A 15,667-nucleotide genomic window follows, 5' to 3' on the forward strand; every position below is an offset into this window, starting at 1 on the left:
CTATGACCACACCGTTCAGTGAAGTATGGCCACGTTTTTGCCAGCTCCCATCTATAGCAATAGCAATATCTGTTGAACCAGCATTTTCTTGAACTGCTTCCTTTGCTGCCTCAACCATGCACTCTGTTGTCACTTCTCCAAGAGACCTTTCTATAGCTTCAGTTACTTTCTGGAATCTTGTAGGTGGTTTGGGAAGATTCAATACAGAGCACAAAACTTTACTAGCAGCACTTCCCTTTCCTATGCAACGCATGCTATATACAAATCTCAAATTCACCTCATACCCATTGTTTGTATATTTAGAGGAAGGAAACGTATGTTCTTCTCCACAGTTTTTGCACACTAGCACTAATCTACAGCTAAACCCCTACGACAATTACTATTTTCTAAAACTGAAATACAGTTTGTGCTGCTACAATATTTACACTGTACAAAACTAGATATAGCTTCAGACAGAAGTCAATATCAACAAGAAGGTAACCAGTTTTTTGTTTGCCTGCCACGAAACTATTGTCAGACTCCTCTTTACACAGATCATCAAACAGTTTCTTCGATGAAGCAAGTTTTTTATTAGAAGCACTAACTGGTGTTGTTTCACAATCCTTAGGCCTACTATCTACATGTGGTGTTGCACTTACACTACTACTTACATTTTCTACATTAGTATTTACAGTTTCTACATTCATATTTACACTGTTCACGGACTCACTCACTTTGTTTTTACACTTATTTACAGTATTTACACTACCATCTTTATTTCTCCATTGGTTTCCAAGAAATTTTCTTTTCCCAAACTTTTTCGGACGACCCATGTTGCATTCAAACAAAGAACCATGTGTTGTTTTGATCTGAACTTAGGCATGAAGTCAGCAGGTCGCCAATAGCACAAATATTCAATTCCCTACACGACTGGAGTACGTTCATAAATTCTTTCCTCCTAGTTCCAAATATATATCGCATTATATCAGTGACAGCAGTACAGTCTCCCCTTAAATGTATTCATATCGATATTTAATTCTTGATTTCAAGAATTTACGGTTTTCATTTTATTGGGAACGAGATTAGGACACCCCCAAAACTAGCATACCGTTCTCAGTATTTTTCTAAAAGATTACGAGAAAACCTCTGCCTCATCTCAACTAGCTCGCAAAGGTACGAAAGAGAAGCAAAAAGAAGAAGAAAAGATGAAAATTTAAGTTTTATGGAAGGCGAATGCTCAACAAGTGTTATTTCGAAAAATGAAGCAGCCATATAGGCAGAAGTAAATGAAACCATTCTTAGTGGTTTTGTTTTTTCTTTCACAGTTGAATTGTGAGAATTGTATATACAAGTGTCTATTCCATTACATGCCGAACTGAAGTCACATAAATGTTATGACAAGAGTTCAGGAACAAATGATATGTTTAAAGAAATGAAAGGCTCCGAGATTATTCTACAATAAAATATGAGACAGAACTACCTGACTTAATGGGAGTGACATTTGTATTGTTAAAATTGCTGCCAATTGAAACACAATCATACCCGTAGAATCATAATAAGAAATATTTCCAATTCTATCATTTAACCCAAAAATAGCTACCATAGATAGTCAAACCTCCCCAAGATGTAGACCATAAATATTCTTTTTTGCCATTTTTATTAGTGAATTTCACATCAAAAGCTTTCGAAAAATTCTGTCCAAGAGTAAGATTAGTAAAGAAAATCGCCTATTCATATTTTCAAATTAAAATGAAAATTGGATTGTCGTAGTCTCCTATAAGGGTGATGTTCGGAGTTAATCGTACAAATTATAATTATGATTTTTTTTCCCCGCCACTTTAATGTTGTTGACATCCACAATGGTTACTGTAATTTTGGGTTTTGGCCTAGCAGAGAAAGTATTCAGGAAACAATGCCTGCAATATTGAAAAATGTAGAGTGACAATTAATTGTTCAGAAGTGGAACAGCCACCCAACGTGGATCAGATGGTGGCCTTCAAATCTGAATGCTACCGTGGCAGATCGAGTGACACATTCATAACAACAGATTGCGGATTATTGACTTTATTAGAAGGTGGTGATGAAGTCAGGTTTTCCTGGAATAATAACAAACCTCTCCGATAAAGGGATCATTGTTGTTACTCCACCGTATCTGCATGATGGTAAATTAACAGCTGAAGAAGTCGAAATTATTTACAGCGTTGCCAGTGTTCGAATTCATGTTGAAAGTGCATTCAACGAATTAAAATATACAGTATAACATTTTACACAAACTATCAATTGAACTGCTTCCGCATGTTGATCTTGTTGTTTATTCAACTGTCCAAAGAGAAGTCTGAACCTCACAAGTGATACCAACAAGGCACCACTTATGAGGCAACTAGGCCAGAATATCATGGGGTAGGGTGGCCAGTTCCTTTTCCCTTCCATTGCATATATCGCCGACTAGCTTACAAATTACACTAGTCTAGACTTCATATGCATACTAACAATATTGTTCTTACTCTGACACATATCGTCAAGTGAGGTGTACAGCCTGATAACGGATGTACGTATCAGCTAGAACCTCAATCAGAGGTAGAATGTTGATATTGTTCATATGTGTTGTGTTTTAGAGAATTTCCAGTCGCCCATTATTCAGGAAGTGTAATTAAGACTACTATTAGAATTAAATCACATTAAAATACGTAATTTATAGAGACATTATACACGCATAAATATTACACACGACATGACATCAAATATAAGTGTATCAATGTTTTCGTAATATGACTGTTCACTCTCATTCAATGGTCTGAAATCTGATTTAAATGCCAAACAACTACACTGATATTTCAGGAACTTTGTAGTTACATTTTTACACTCCTCTAGCAGTACTGAACTTTCCACTGAGTCTATAAAATAATTAAAGACTGGAGATTGCTGCGTTTGCAGTGAAAGACCTGCCCTTGGGCAGAACACTGAATCAATGAACCCGTTCTTACTAATATTACAACTTTTTATCGGCAGAAAGCTGCATGTAATTTCTATATCACACATGACTAGTGAATGACTGCGAGGCTGTAGTTAATTAGGAATTGAGACACTGCGCGGCGCCACCAGTACGATTTTGAGATCCACGCAAGGTGCCTATAGAAAAGCCTGGTAACTTTAATAACAGGCAGGTTGAGGGATTTAAGCTCCAAGATAACATCATTATCTGTTAGAGAATGAGGAACATTGCGTGAAACGACTTCCAGTCTCTTGGTATCTGGATTACGAAAAGTATAAGGGAGCTGTGATTCTTCTAAGAATTTTGTAACTAAACGAAAGTCAGCAGCAGTAGTAGTATTAATTTTCAAGAATTTGTTCTGTTGTTGTGTTGAATATTCATTGGAAACAATGGAATCTATGTCACATATTATCTGCTGGTAATTATTTACTTCGTGAAGAAATATTGGTGGTACTCTGATTTTGGGAGTAGGCTTAGTAGAAGTTGATTCTTGTGTTGATGCTGGAGTCACATTATCAGTTTCATCATCCATCTCCTCGAGAGGGGAGAACTTGTTGTGGACGGTAGTTAGATCGACTACATATTTAGAATGTATTTTAGAAGCTGAAATTGTTTGTTTTTTATTTGGTGTGAAAAAACTTTCATCAGAATTAGAAGAATTATTTTCAGTTATTTCTTCATATTGTCGTTTTGTGACTAATTTTGAAAAATATATCAAGGAACGTGATGTAGAAGAGTTAACTAGAGGGCCTTGATTTGGGAAGGGTAATTGGCCTTCGTCTTGTTGATGTGATTGCATATTGAAGGCTATGCAACAATGCCTTCTTTTATTTTATGATAAAAACAAAACACTATCTGTTTCAGATAAACAAATTGTTCGTATTTAACTTATTAAATATTATATTATTTGAGTAAAACAAATATTCCTAATATTTCCACACTTTCTTCAGCTGTTTAAATTCACTTACGAACTTTGCTGGATGTAGTTATAAGCACTTATATAATATCACCATTGAACACAAACTTACTAGTTTCGTGACCCACTCTATCCTTGATGGTGACTTGAATAGAGAGTATAGTTTCAGAAATTTTGCATATTCTTTGGCTGCTGTTATATTTATGTGTCTGAAGGACAATCTGTGACGTGGCCTAACTCTCAAACATATTGTTTCTGTTTTCCTTGGATGATTCAGAATTTTTAATTTAAATGGTTCTTGAGGACGTCTTCTTGTGAATATTATTTATGTCTTTTTTTTTTAATTTGCAGTCCCTTAGCCAGACCACTATTTGATTTAAATTATTCTAAATTTTGGTATATGCATTTTGATATATATATATATATATATATATATATATATATATATATATATATATATATATATATATATCTCTGAGTGTATCATCACCATATTGTGCAAAGTGACAGTTTCTATGTCTGGTTCAATCCGAAGTACAATGTTGAATAGTGTTGAATAATTGAAGAACATCTGCGTTAATGAGGTTTTCTGAAGAAAATGTGTCATACTAGGGTTAGATAAAAAGTAATGGTAACAGTTCGATATTTCTGACATGGCTTTATTCACAGGGGTACAACATTTACGTACCTTCTATATAGGAGCCCCCCTTATTTATTACCTTTTGCCAAATGTTTGGAAGGCGTCGTACACCATCAGCGCGTCCATCTTTGTTGATGTTCCGTATTGACCGCCCTAAAGCACGGATAAGTTCATCTCTGGTATTGTACAGGGTCCCTCACAGTGGTTCTTTCACTTTGGTGAAAAGATCGTAATCGCATGGATCATGTCGGGTGAGTACGGTGGATGTTCCAGTAGTCCGCGTTTTCCATCTGCCTTGGAGGTACAGCGTGGTGCAGTATTACCCCATCAATGAACATATCCTTCACAGCACTTTGTGTAGGGCGCACTTTCTTTGGACGAGGAGAACCGGGATGCTTCCATTCATTTGATTGGCGTTTCAAGTTTGGTTCATACGAGCCGAGTCCAGGTTTCGTCCATAGCAACGATTCGTCCAAGAAAGTCGTCACCTTCCCTTTGGCACCGGTGCAACAAGGCCTTTCTGGAACGCTTTAACCCATTGTGCAACTGTGCGATATGGCAACGCTGCATCGCCACATGCTTCACTCAGTCCCTGAAAACATTCTTGTGCACTATGACCTCATGCCATTTCAATTTTGATCCAGGAACGTTGCTCTAGTTTTGTAAGGATGGTCTTAGGGCGCTCGCAATATCCCTATGAAAAATGATCGTTCTACACACTGCAGTAGATTGATGGAGTACTGTCGCCGCTGGCTGCACTAACTCATCTAACAGTCCTTGTTCATGTCCACACAGCTGGCAGCTCTCGAACGCACCATCGTCACGTGACAGCAGTGTTGCCATTACTTTTTATCCAACCTATGTATTTTTGCTATGAAAGTTGTCACATTATTATGAACGACTCAATAACGCCTCTGCCGCCATCTGTTAGACGAAGAGGCAACTCAATGAACATTCAGCGGCTTCGTTCGACACATCCTATTATTTACCTCTCCTTAGTTTTACGCAGCATAATCGAAGACAATTCTAGTAAGATCTTTTCCATAAGATTGATAGCACAGGTTTACCTGAGACGTGAAGACTAGAATATAGGACAGAAATATTGTAAATAACCTTAACTATCCTGCATGACTGCATTTATATTATATAATTTAATTTTAAGCATGCATTCTTATTTTCCACACCATTTGCGGAATCGAATTAAATAATTTCATTTTCTCAGTTTCAGGTACTTTCTTCAACAAGTTCCATTTAATTTAACAATACTAAAAAGTATTTGCAAGAAATTCTAATACATTATTGAAAGAAAGAATGCAACTGAATCTGTACCCCGAAAAATAATCTACAACACAAAACACACTCTATAACTTGTTTTTTCGAATTGACATAAAATAACTGGATTTAAGTTGAAAATCTACGTGAGTAGTTATCTCCCTCGGTGGGTCAGCGAACATCTCTGCTTCGTCCTCTCAGACGATAAGGATGTGATTTGCAGGTGGACCGTCTTCAATCCTGTCGGAATGAAGAACATGATGGCTTTACAAGTTTGCAGTATAAGACATCGTGATTAACGATAGAGTAAGGTTACCAGACGTCTCCGTTTCCCAGGGACAGTCCCCGATTTTTACTTTCTATCCCCGGACAAAATTCGTCCCCGGAATGTCCCCGGATTTAATAATTTTTTCCAGAAATCCGCGGATTCCCACTGTTAATTATTATTGATATGGTTTAACCCGGCATTTGCCGCTATATGAGCAGTTTGCTCACATTTTAAAACCTGTATAAAACTGGCAACGTCTGCTAGTACAATTTTCTCGCTCATTCTGACTTTTGGACTTTCCTCAAACAGATGTTTAGACTAGATTCAATAATAATTGCAATCGTTATGCAGGGTGATCCGTTTGGATAAAATAAAAACACCGTAAAATACACTCAGGGACAAAAAAAACCGGACACTTTAATATTTGCTGGTATTTTGCAAAACATTATCTTCTCATACAATATTATGGTAGCCATCTGTTGTTATGGAGACGTGTATACATTGTTGATTGTTTTTTTGTTTTATAAACAAGCCATTACAACCAAATATTCCAATTTTGCTTTCGGAGTCTCAGCAATAACAATTTTGTCTCAACCATTTTGTGCTTCATTATCGTTATCATTCGTTAGTTCTTTATTTTTACATTTTCTGAGTTTAAGTGGGGTTGCAACATTTGTCTTAAAACAAGATGCGACCTGAAGATGTGGCTCGAGCTGTAGCCCTTTACGATGATGGACGCAGTGTACGTTACATTGCAAATGTTATGAATATGGCTAGAAGCACAACCCATGATGCCATAAAACGGTATAGAGAGACCCTAGAATATACCAGAAGACCAGGTTCGGGTCGTCCAAGAGCTACAAATCTAAATGAAGACAGATATATGGTGTTGAGAGTTGTTAGGGAGCGCAAACCTGCCAGCTACTAGTGTAGCCCAGCAATTTGTTAACATGCATGGACGCCCAATTTCGGCCAAAACAGTTAGAAGGAGGTTGAAAGCAAGTAGACTGATATGAAGTAGACCTGCAACTGGTCCCAGACTTCTCAGGATGCATCGAGTTGAACGACTGCGTTTTGCAAATGATCACAGGGATTGGAGAAATGGACAGTGGAGCTGTGTTCTGTTCACCGATGAGTCCCGTTTCAATCTGTGCTCACCTGATGGACGTGAAAGAGTTTGGAGAAGGAGGGGAGAACGATTTTCACAGTGTTGCATTTCCGAAAATGTGCCGTATGGAGGTGGTGGAGTGATGGTTTGGGCAGGAGTGTGTACGGATGCTCGTACAGAGTTGGTTTTTGTTGAAAATGGAAGACTAACAGCTGATAGGTATATAAATAAATGTTTGGCTGATCATGTTGTGCCATTTGGCCAATTTGTAGGCGATAATTTTGTTTTAATGCATGATAATGCACGGCCGCATATTGCCCATGCGGTCGGAGATTATCTCCAAGAAGTGGGAATCCATGTTCTTCCATGGCCAGCAAGGAGTCCAGACATGAACCCAATTGAACACGTGTGTGACATGCTGGGACGGCTTGTTAAGAGTAGACGACCGAGACCAGAATCGTTACAAGAGTTGAGGCGAGTACTTGGCGAAGAATGGGAACTTATTCCTCAATAAGACATTGCTAACCAAATTGAGAGCATGCCAAGACGTATGGATGCAGTTATTCAAGCCAGAGGGGGTAATACCCGTTACTAAAAAGAGTTTTTAATGTTTAAGGCACCATAAAATGAAAAAAACAGTTAGACCAAACGATGCCATAGTTATACGCCCTTTGTAATTTTTTGTAAATTTTCTCATCAGAGATTTTTTTCAAATGTTGTCGTATAAGGTGCTAAATGAAAAATTATTTTGTTTAAATGGGTTTTGTTTCATTTTGAAATAATTGGCAACAAAATACAAGCAAATATAGAAGTGTCCGGTTTTTTTTTGTCCCTGAGTGTATTTACTACTGAACTCTTAATTTGTTGAAACTTCAGAGTTCAACATGACCCCCATTGCGCACCCTGCACAACTCATAACGGTGATTCAATTCATGTCCGTTGTAACATAAGAGGGGTGATTTGTTGAAAATTTGAGTAATTTTCACTCTCAGATCATCAATGTTCCTGGATATCTGTGAATAGACAATGTCTTTAACAAAATCCCACACGAAGAAGTCAGGAGGGGTTTGAACTGGAGAGTTTGGGGTCCAAGCCAAGAGATCGCTGCTTCTCGTACTGGGTTTCGCCTGCATGTTTTTAACTCAGAACCTGTTTCTACAAATGTTCGATACCACAACATTATGGAATCGTATTTAGGTACATTACGCACACCATACAGCATACCAAAGAACACATTGTGCCCGCTGTTGATTTGTTATTTGTTTTTTTACTTGGTTATTTAACGACGCTGTATCAACTACGATGTTATTTAGAGTCGATGAGATTGATGATAGCGATATGATATTTGGCGAGATGAGGCCGGAAGTTCGCCATTGATTACCTGGCATTCACCTTTACGGTTGGGGAAAACCTCTGAAAAAGCCCAAGCAGGGATCGAACCCGCGCCCGAGCTCAACTTCAGACCAGGAGGCAAGCGCCTTAACATACTTGTTGATTCGTAGTAGTCATTTGAATCATCTACGATTTTCATTTGTCCTTTTGATTGTCATACATGGAAACTCCCATCATAATACTAGGGCTGGATAAAAAGTAATGGCAACAGTTCGATATTTCTAATATGGCTTTATTCACAGGGGAACAACATTTGCGTACCTTCTATATAGTCCCCCCTTATTTATTACCTTTTGCCAAATGTTTGGAAGGCGTCGTACACCATCAGTGCGTCCACCTTTGTTGATGTTCCGTATTGACCGCCCTATAGCACGGATAAGTTCATCTCTGGTATTTTACGGGGTCCCTCGCAGTGGTTCTTTCACTCTGGTGAAAAGATCGTAATCGCATGGACTCATATCGGGTGAGTACGGTGGATGTTCCAGAATCTCCCATTGCCAACGGCGCAAGAGGTCCTTGACAGCAGCAACAGTGTGACTCCTTGCATTATCATGAAGAATGATGGGATTCTGTACTACCAAGTGTGGTGGAGAGCTGGAAGAAGGTGGTGCTGCAGGAACCTGCAGTAATAGTCCGCTTTTGCCGTCTGCCTTGGAGGTACAGCGTGGTGCAGTATTACCCCATCAATGTCATACGCCACAGTGAATATCACATTCACAGCACTTTGTGTAGCGCGCACTTTCTTCGGACGAGAAGAACCTGGATGCTTCCATTCATTTGATTGACGTTTCAAGTTTGGTTGGTTCGTATGAGCGAGCCCAGGTTTCGTCCATAGGGACGATTCGTCCAAGAAAGTCGTCATCTTTCCTTTGGTACCGGTCCAACAAGGCTTGTCATTGTTAAACCTAGGAAATTTCATGGGGTATCTAATGCCCTCTAATTTGCGGTAACCCACAATGTCTTGCAGAATGTGGAGCACAGTTTTGTAACATACTCCGACTTCCGCTGCTAACTCACGCGCAGTCCATCGGCGATCAGCATCCAACAGGGAAGCAAGGAGTTGAACTGTGTTGTCCTCCATGCGGTGTCGTCCTGTACGGAGGTTGTCCTGAACGGCATCCCTGCCTTCCCGGAACGCTTTAACCCATTGTGCTACTGTGCGATATGGCAACGCTGCATCGGCACATGCTTCACGCAGTCCTTGAAAACATTCTTGTGCACTACGACCTCGTGTCACTTCAATTTTGATCCAGGAACGTTGCTCTAGTTTTGTAAACGTGGTCTTAGGGCGCTCGCACTATCCCTATGAAAGTCAACGGTCTACACACTGCAGTAGATTGATGGAGTACTGTCGCCGCTGGCTGCACTAACTCATCTAACAGTCCTTGTTCATGTCCACACAGCTGGCAGCTCTCGAACGCACCATCGTCACGTGACAGCAGTGTTGCCATAAGTTTTTATCCAACCTATGTATAACCAGCAAGAAATTTCTCCTACTATGATAATAGCTTTATAATAATAAATTAATATTATCCATACCCAAACGGATCTGACTGTATTTTCAACTAGTCTCATTTCAGCTGTGTCACAAATGTGAGCATTTGCCTCATTGAGCGACAAACCAAATTATTAAAATGTTGTGCTGCGCGTTTTTTTATTATTATAATTATTATTTAAGTTGACTTCTAGTTATAGCATTTTTGATCTGTAAGGGCTCTCCACCGCTGTGGAGTAACGCTTAGCATGTCTGATCGTGAAACGAGCGGGTCCGAGTTCAAATCCTGGTTAGGACAATTCACCTGATTGGGAACTTCAGTTAAACGGTATTATGGTTAAAGGAGCTATGTTAACCGATGTGTTACTGTATGTAGTAGATTTAATCAACTCCAACTTCTATTTAGATAAATTTTGCAATAATTTACATAAGATAATCTCCTTTCAATTGAGTACAAATAGCACTGCAAGCGAAATGCTCACACGCGACGAACTGTGTCACAACAATGGTGGCGACAAATGACGGGTTAATGATCCTTGCACATTGCTGTAATAAATTTTGTTAATGCAATTTGATAAAAAAACTGAACTCCATGGAAGAAGATAGGTACATTTAGTCCACCATCAATTAAGGAACTTTTGAACACCTTTATATAAGTGGCTCTTATTTCAAAACATAATTCATGTATTTCTTGTGAATTTTATGAAAATGTCTTTGAATATCCCAGTGCCTGGGTCATTCATTCACAAAATAAGATATCTATAAACTGTAGACCTACTTATATTGCTGAGATCTCATCTTAAAAGAGAAAAATTTGAAGAGACAGTCCATTATTTTTCTTCAAATGTGGATGGACTTGATGTGGATAAAGATAATTTATTTGATGCAATTTCTTGCATGAAGAAATATGTGACTTCTGAGAAAATGGCAGTGTGGAATAAAGAAAATGCTATTCATTGCTCAAAATGGAGTGGAATTTTAATTTTCTTTCTGAGAAAACGATTCCCTGTGCACAATTTCAGAAGTTGATTGAACTATCTCTGTGTCGTGGAAGTAATGCTTCAGTGAAGAGAGTTTCTTCAATGAACATAATGTGGATATCTCAGAAATTGAGAAAGAGTTTAGAAATTGTTAGTGCAATGTTTGCTATCTTAATCAACTTTAACATCACATGTCAGGAATTTACTGAAAAACTTCGATGTAGAGTAAGACCTGCTTAAAAAAATTCACTCTTTTAAAAACAGTAGTTCAGTCTTTAAATAGAATGAGTACCAGAATTTTAATTCTTAAAATTGTGTAAAAAATATAAGTTAACGACAAACTAACAGAAATATTAAAAGTATTTTTTATATGTCGACATTTGTCCCCGGAAATTGTGAAAAAATCGGATAATCTTACCATAGAGTAGAGAAGTTTGTTTCATACTACATATCATTTAACTAGTTTACATTGTGTTATTGTGATGTACCGAAGTACATATGATATTTCCGCGCAGGAATTCTGCATTACCATGTGATGAAGGATGGGTGGAACAGAGAAAAATTCTGTCCGGCACTGGGACTCGAACTCGGCTTTTCAGCTCTACGTGCTGACGCTTTATCCACTAAGCCACACCGGATTCCAATTCCGATGCCGGATTGAATCCTCTCAGTTTAAATTCCACCTCATAGTTTCCCTTTAGTGGCCAACCCTCATGCACTGTGTCACTGATGTGTGACAGTGGCATAAGGTCCAACGCACTACGTGCACAAGTGCACCCATTGTGATTTAAGACAACGCTCATTCTCTCGGATCCCGGCCACTTAATCACTCGTAATGAGTCCTAGTTTTCAGCCTCAGATGTCCTCGGTCTCAAATATTCCATCTGCTAACCTTACTGATGTTGTTATATTAAGTATTTGAAATGATGTCATTTTTTGTTTCACCACTGATCCCATAAAGGGTGTCCGTACACGTTGCGGGAAAAGGCGTATTGTACAGTACGTAAAAATTATCTGTTAAATTTCGAGGTATTGGTTTTATACTCCTGTTTATTAAACATTTTTTTTCGCCTTCACTTACTGTTTCCATACCCCAAGATGATTCTGAAGAGTAACTCCAATGTACTCAGGCGTGATGGCGTAAAATGACATCTGTAGTGTGTTAATTTGCCGCAATCAGCTAGTAGTGAGATGACGAAATCATCCAGGTCACATAAGAGGTACGGTAATCTGAGGTATATTTTCTCTGGAGAATAGAATTTCATTTTGAAAGACACTTTTGTAAATATATCTCAATATTTATTACACTGTAGTAACTGTTAAAAAAATCTTGACGTAGTAAAATTAAACAGAAGTTTTCTCTGATTAAATTTCCAACTTTTACTGTGTTAATATTTAGGATGCTACATCTTGCTTACACAACTTTTAAACACTATATCACTTCGGAATATATCTTTCTTGTGTTAATATTACAGTACCTGGTTAACTAGTTTCAGCCTGTTATGGGTCATCTTCAGAACTGGTTAGTGCTGGTCTTGGCGCCTTTTGTTTGTGTTTCCTGTGGGGGTGTGTTTTTGTACAGTAATGTAGAGTCAAAGAGTGTATATGTTCTGAAATTGAATTGTGAGTTGAGAATTTAATTTGGATGTGTTTTTGTGTGTCTGTAAGGGGTGATTCAGACCACCAGTAACAGTCATTTATTTCGGAAACTAGTGCATTAAAATTTTCGAGACAAAAATATTTATTACCAAAGCACATATGAACTTTCACTTGAGCTTAATTTCATCAATCAGCCTTAACAGGTAGTAGGGTCAGTGGCGTAGGGCTACTACTTTAAAATTTCAAATGGGAATCGTGGTCAAATATGATACCATTTAATAGAGCTTTTCAAAACAAACAACTTTTATAGGAAACGTTTTTATTAATTCCTACTCTTTCAATGAGAAAACATACGCAAAAACAATGGGTCATTCAGGCCAATCCTGTCATTTACTTCGGAAACTAGTGCATTAACATTTTCGAGACAAAAATATTAGTAACTAAATCACATGTGAACTTTCACTTGAGCTTGATTTCATCAATCAGTCTTAACAGGAAGTGGGGTCAGTGGCGTAGTACTTTAAAATCTCAAATGGGAGTCGGGGTCAAATATGGTACTATTTGATAGAGCTCTCCGAAACAAACAACTTTAATAGGAAACATTTTGATCAATTCCTATTCTTTCAGTGAGAAAACGTACGAAAGATAATGTCATTAATACTGAGAAATGTTACGAGAAGAAAATGTAAACTAGTCAAATACATTTAATGTTGACATAGTACAATTACCTGGCTGAGTGTAGACCTAGTGGAAGCAGCATCGTCGAAGGGTGAATACAAGTAAACTACCCCTTCCCTTTTGCTCGCTCAGCAGTGTTTCCTTCAGTCACCGCAATACAGTACCTACGGCAGGTCTGAATACACTGCTCTTAGCCAGGTAATAAGCTCAGGTAGCCTTGCCCAACAATGTACAATAAGAAGGAAGTGTTTTGTTTTCTTAGTGTCTACGTATGTACATTTTTCTAGTTTTGCAATTACTTTTGTGACTAATAAAATAATAACCTAAAAGTTAAGAGTGATTACAAATACCTCCTACGTACTACAAACAGATGCGGCCCTGTGACACGGCCAGCACGATCTCCTGACTTGAATATTTGGATTTATATCTTTGGGGACGGTTAAAAAACATCGTCTATCAAGATCGTTCCACAATAAGAGATGACATGAAACAGCGAATCCGAGAGACATTCCAGTCACTTGACCACGTCCAAGTGTTAGGAGTTGCTGACAGTGTTAGAAGAAGAGTACTGGTGTGTGCTGTTCAGAACGGCAGACAGTTTGAACATTTATAAACATTAATGGAACTGTTCAGTCTTTCAGTAACTTCTGTCAATATTAATTGTCTTGTTTACGTTTTCGTATTGTAACATTTCTCAATATTGCTGGCCTTGTCTTTTCGTATGTTTTCTCATTGAAAGAGTAGGAATTGATAAAAACGTTTCCTATGAAAGTTGTTTGTTTTGAAGAGCTGTATCACATGGTACCATATTTGACCACGAGTCCGATTTGAAATTTAAAGTAATACGCCATTGACCCTACTTCCTGTTAAGGCTCATTGATGAAATTAAGCTCAAGTGAAAGCTCACATGTGCTTTAGTATTAAATATTTTTGTCTCGAAAATTTTAATGCATTAGTTTCCGAAATAAATGACTGTTACGGGTGGTATGAATCATCCTGTATATTTCGGATTGTTCTAGTATGTTTAGTTTCTGGCTTTTTGGTTGAATATGTAGAATTTTCATGTTTTTGTTTATGTCTTTGTAGGTGTGGTTAGCATTTCTTATGTGTTCTGCATATGTAGAAGTATTTATTAGTTTTGTTATGGCTGTGATGTGTTCTTTGTAACGTGTTTGAAATGATCTGCCTGTCTGTTCTATGTACAGTGAATAACAGATTTGTTCGATATTTAATATTCCAAATGTTTACGTGTATGTTACTAAACATGTTTGCAAAAACGCAGAAATTACGCTTGCGGTTACGTCAAATAAACCAATTTGCATAATATGGACATGAAAAGAGCTTGCTAATGAAATGGTATGTTAATATATTTATATAAAAAATAATCAAATATACAATTTACAGCGTAACAAAGATATTCGGGCAGTCCCGTTGGTCCTATTCTGTACACCCCTGTTGATCACTTACATTACAAAGTAGGTGGAGGTACCGAGTTTCAATAACATGAGAGCTTACTTAGTCTTACTTGTGCTGTCGTTTCAGCAAGACGGAACACAAAATGGGGCATAAAGGTAAGCAAACAACAGTTAATCAGAGGCAGTTAGTGATATTCCATCACGAAAAAGGGAAAACCATTCGAAACATTGCAGATTTACTTCAGATGGAGAGAAGTACAGTGTCTGACATAATTCTCAGATATAAGAAACGAGGACAGAATAGAGCTGAGAAAGCAAACAGGTCGCCGAAAAGTCCTCACAGACAGAGAAGAATCTCTTATTATCAGACAGATTAAAAATAACCCTCGTATAAGTGCCCCGAAGTTAGCTTCTGAAATTGAATCGGCAATGGGTAAAAAATTGCATGCCCAAACAATTAAGAGGGCAATACATAAACGGGGCTACAACGGAAGAATAGCACGGTTTGTGAAAGGAACAGACGTAAACAAATTCAGTTTGCTAACGAATGTGAAAATAAAGGCGAAGATTGGTGGAAAAAGGCTCTTTTTTCTGATAAGAGCAAATTCAATGTTTTTGGCAGCGATGGTAGACAAATGGTCAGGAGAAAGCCTAAGGAGGAAATGAAAACCAAGAATTTGCGAGCCACTGTTAAACACGATAGAGGAAATGTGATGATATGGGGGTGCATGTCAGCTTCTGGGGTTGGTGAATTGGTGTTCATCGAGGATATCATGAAGAAGGAAGACTATCTACACCTCCTGCAACATAATTTAGTGACAAGTGCAGAAAAGCTTGGAATTGAAAAGGAATTTATGTTTTACCAGAACAACGATCCCAGCGTAACTCCTATATTGTACAAAAATTTCTGCTTTACAATTGCTTCATCCTCCT

Source organism: Periplaneta americana, chromosome 7, assembly GCF_040183065.1.
Source record: "Periplaneta americana isolate PAMFEO1 chromosome 7, P.americana_PAMFEO1_priV1, whole genome shotgun sequence".
In the NCBI taxonomy this organism is placed as follows: domain Eukaryota; kingdom Metazoa; phylum Arthropoda; class Insecta; order Blattodea; family Blattidae; genus Periplaneta; species Periplaneta americana.